Raw genomic sequence first — 5,000 nt, 5'->3', positions numbered from 1 at the left:
AAGCGTGTAAAGTGAGGCCCCTCCCCCTGAGGTTGGCGTCTGAATTACAGGGCGTTACAGAGCGCTCCACCACACTTCAGCACCAAACACACAAACCACTGCACAACACTTTCTGCACAAACAGATTTAAAAATAACAGCATGCTAAATAAAAGTGGCTGGAAACAGGGGACATGGTTTCATACCAGAGGAGTCACTTTGGGCCCCCGCGTGTTTGTTAACTCATAGTTCACTTTACGGTAAGTTACTGTAACTGCTTCTGTCTAAATGAGCAAACATCCAGAGGGGAGCTGCCACGTTCACTTTTGTTTTTCTGTTTGGACTCCCGTTTTAGAGACACCAAGAAAACATTCAGCAGGAAAGCAACATTCCTCTGAGGAGTGATAACCATCAGATGAAAGGTGGCGTGGTCAGACTCACCTCAACAATAGAGTCTGAAATAACTCAGAAGATTCTCCACCAGACAGAGAATCCATACCACCAACAATCTGTTATTTCAATGATGGATAGTTTCAAAAAGTACAGAGGCTTAAAACAATAAAATACAGCTTCAGTCGTATTTAAATCTGTGAGTTAAACAGAGCTCGCTCTAAAGAGAGAGAGAGCTGCAGAGAAACCATCGCTCTTCTGCAGACGTTTAAAACTCTTAATTCATAAAAAATTTAATACAGGAGGTATGGGGTCCGAGGTGAATTCTCCTGATTATATCCTGCTGTGTTCTCACATCAGCTCACTCTGACTTTCTGCAGAATAAATACGAGGAGGCTGAAGAGAGAAACATCCAGATGTTTCTGTGATCACATGACGCTCAGAGTGAAAACACTTCAGGAGGATTCTGCAGATGTGAACGCCGTTTTTGATACCATGGCAACAAAGCAATATTGGGTCATTTGTTTTTATTCATAAAAAAGCAGACAAACTTCTACACTCAGATTTGTTGTTTTAAACGAGGTGTTTGATTCAGCTGCCTGGAGACGCTTCTGGTTTGAAGCGAAACAGAGTTTAGAAAGAGAATCTCTAAGCGGGTCATTTCATTAAGATTGGATGAGTCCATGAGAAGTGAAACTGTGAAGCTGTGATCTTTACTGAAAAATGTTCCAGATGGTTTGTAAAAGACAAAGAGAAACAGTTCAGTAAAGTGTTAACGTCTACACCTCGTTTCTCTTCTTTTGGCCTCTAAAGCAGCAAGTTCTGACATTACAGAGCTCTATTGTCTGTGAGCCAACACTCGGCTTCCTGACGCTCAGAATCCACGGAAACAGGAGCCCGATCCAAACAAAGACCCAGGGGGCCACTTCTTTCATGCCCCCCTCCCCCCCCCCCCTTAAACCCAGCCCTCCAGATAAACCAGAGCACCACTTTCCTTATAATGTTACTCATGCACATCTGGATTTTATGAGACCTGGATCCATCAGAGCAGAAAGAGAGACGCTTTACTCTCGTTCACCTCTGAAGGTTAAAAACAACCAGCGACCTCCAGTCATGAAACATGAAGAAGCTGCTGAAGTGTAAACTCCTGCAGTTCCTGGAGTGTCCACTAGAGGCTGGCTGCAGAAGCACAGGAAGTCACATACACACCCATTCTAAAAAGCCTGTTTTTACAGCAGAGATTAACATGTTTACAGCCTGGTTCAAAAAACCAAATAGGTGTGATTAGCTCATGATGGACACACACTGTACGGGGGGTGAATGTTTTGATGACTCATCAGTTTTGATTTGATGAAGGATAAGAGTTATTCACAATAAGGCGTGTAGCTGACCTGATTGACAGGTGGGCGCGGTGTAACGGTTTGTCAGGAGGTTTAAAACCCGCCTCAGCTCCAGCTCTCAGCCTGTCGTTAGGTTGACTGAAAGTTAGACTGAGACAGCATTTCCAGCATGGAGACCGCCATCGATGGGACTCCAGCGCCCCCTGCAGGAACAGACGGGGACGACACTCAGGCTCTGTCCATAGACTGCACACACAGAGCTTCTCTGTTTCTACCTCTGAAACACTTCATTTTTATGTTTTGTGAAATATTTTTGCGATTCATACATTTATTTATTTTTTTGCCATCTGTGGAATATTTTTCCAGCTGACCTTCAGGGCCACCGTACCTCGGACTTATCTAGCAGTTAGCAGGCATCAGAGCTGCGCGCTGATATGAAGTTGTTCATTATGAACTTTTGTAAAGAGTGAGGTGAAAAGAATCCTCAGAGGAGAAAGATCAACTCTTCACGATCACCTTTTCTGATCTGAGGGGAATGTCTCTCGGCTACCTCTCACTTCCGGTTGATTGTAGCGTATTTTAGCACATGCTCATTAGTCGTTAACGCTCCTTCCTCTTCCTCCTCCTCCTCCTCCTCCTCTTCCTCTCCGCAGCTCAGAGTCTCTGCAGCTCTGCACACTTCACGTCGGAGCGGAGAAACGGAGGAAAGTGATGCTGAAGTTTTAATGAGCGCAGTCTGACTTCATTTGAAGGTAAGAGTATTTGTCTGTCTCTACAAAGAACATAACAACATTTAAAACAGCTGATTAGCATCTGAAACATTAACCTGTTAAACAATCTACATCAGAACACATGATATCTCTTTCTGACTGTCTGCTGTTTGTGATGATGTTTTAATCATCAGATATCTGTTTACAAAGTCTATAGTTTTAATAATTCTCTATAGGAGGTGATTAAAAACTGTACACTCTGTTATGTAACTGATCCAGATGTTCAGTCATGTGTTGAACTCTCAGTCTGGGTCTATGTGGTCTAAAAGAGGGAAATATGGACCTCCAAGCTTCTGGAATATTCTCAGTTTGAACCTTTATTAATGCTGCCTTCAGGTGCTCCTCAGAAACATCATAGTTAACATATTCACCACAAGTTACGAGCGCATGAATGCACTTCCAAAGTCGTAATTACGAGGAGGAAACTTTGATGACGCCCGAGTTGCCAAGTTGAGACATTTGTGTGATTTTCCCAAAAGACAGAGAGCTCTGTAAATATTACTGAGTGACGTCACCAGTCTGTTCCTGCAGGGGGCGCTGGAGTCCCAGGCTTTTAGAATGGGTGTGTATGTGACTTCCTGTGCTTCTGCAGCCAGCCTCTAGTGGACACTCGAGGAACTGCAGGATTTTACACTTTGGGATCTGCTTGCTCTGTACACTCTGCGTTTCTGCACAGTCAGCTGTTTCTTTGGTTGATGAATTATTCCAACTCGTTGATTTAAAGGATTCATTAAGGGATCACAGCTGAGTGTAAATAAGCTGCATGTCGTCTTTCTTCATGACATCAGGTGACCACAGGCGGAGCTCTAAAGTGTGAATCAGTCAGAGAACATTTCTAAAAGCTGCTTCAGACTTTGAATGCTCTGTTCAGAATCTGCAGCGACCTTAAAGTCCTTCCTCATCAATGTTTACATCATGTAACGTACATCCTCTTCTGCAGCCTCACTTCCTGTTCCTTCAGCTGTTTTTGGATAATTTTTTAACACGACTTGCTGTTGAAATATGAAGTGTGAGCTCTGTATCACATGTCGTTGTGACAGCCGTACACTCGGCACAGCTCCACACAAAGCCGCTTTGTTCTTCTCTGAAAACATCGGAATCAGTCGCTCAGCGTTCTCATGAAGCAGAACGACAGAACAACTGTTGAGGAGTCATGCCAGCTCTCAGATCAGTGCGTTGGCAGACGGTCAGCGAGGGTTTGAACATCCAGACATCTGCTGAATGATCCTTCTGTCATGTTCAGTCTCTGTTCCAACAGAGCTGCTGCTGACGTTCATCCTGCTCAGAGAACAACAAACAACACACTAAAAACACTAAAAACACCAAAAACACCAAAAACATCAAAAACACTAAAAACACTAAAAACACCAAAAACACTAAAAACACCAAAAACACCAAAAACACCAAAAACACCTAAAAAAACTAAAAACACTAAAAACACTAAAAACACCAAAAACACCAAAACATCAAAAACACTAAAGACACCAAAAACACCAAAGACACTAAAAACACCAAAAACACCAAAGACACTAAAAACACCAAAAACACCAAAAACACTAAAAACACCAAAAACACCAAAAACACTAAAAACACCAAAAACACCAAAAACACTAAAAACACCAAAAACACTAAAAACACTAAAAACACTAAAAACACCAAAAACACCAAAACATCAAAAACACTAAAGACACCAAAAACACCAAAGACACTAAAAACACCAAAAACACCAAAGACACTAAAAACACCAAAAACACCAAAGACACTAAAGACACCAAAAACACCAAAGACACTAAAAACACCAAAAACACCAAAGACACTAAAAACACCAAAAACACCAAAAAACACTAAAAACACAAAAAACACAAAAAACACCAAAAACACCAAAAACACCTAAAACATCAAAAACACTAAAAACACTAAAAACACCAAAACATCAAAAACACTAAAGACACCAAAAACACCAAAGACACTAAAAACACCAAAAACACCAAAAACACCAAAAACACTAAAAACACAAAAAACACTAAAAACACCAAAAACATCAAAAACATCAAAAACATCAAAAACACTAAAAACACCAAAAACATCAAAAACATCAAAAACATCAAAAACACCAAAAACACTAAAAACACTAAAAACACCAAAAACATTAAAAACACTAAAAACACCAAAAACACTAAAATTGAAAACAGGTTGAAAACGTCCTTTCTAGACATCATGACATGGTGATAGCGTCTTCAATCAATCAATCAACTTTTTATTTGTATAGCGTCAACTCATAACAAGTGTTATCTCGAGACACTTTACAAGAAGCAGGTAAAATACCTTACTCATTGTCTGTTAACATTACAAAAGAGCAGGTAAAAGACCTTACTCATTGTTATGTTACAAAAAGCAGGTAAAGGACCTTACTTATTGCTATGTTACAAAGATCCGGCCTATCCATCATGAGCACTTTAGCAAAGCAGCAAAAGTTACAGTGGTAAGAAAAAACTGCCTTATTAAAAGGCAGAAATCTTCGG

The sequence above is a fragment of the Labrus mixtus genome, chromosome 20 (assembly GCF_963584025.1).
Source record: "Labrus mixtus chromosome 20, fLabMix1.1, whole genome shotgun sequence".
NCBI classification, from domain to species: Eukaryota; Metazoa; Chordata; class Actinopteri; order Labriformes; family Labridae; genus Labrus; species Labrus mixtus.
The sequence above is the reverse complement of the archived record's forward strand: the minus strand, read 5'-3'. Positions refer to the sequence as shown.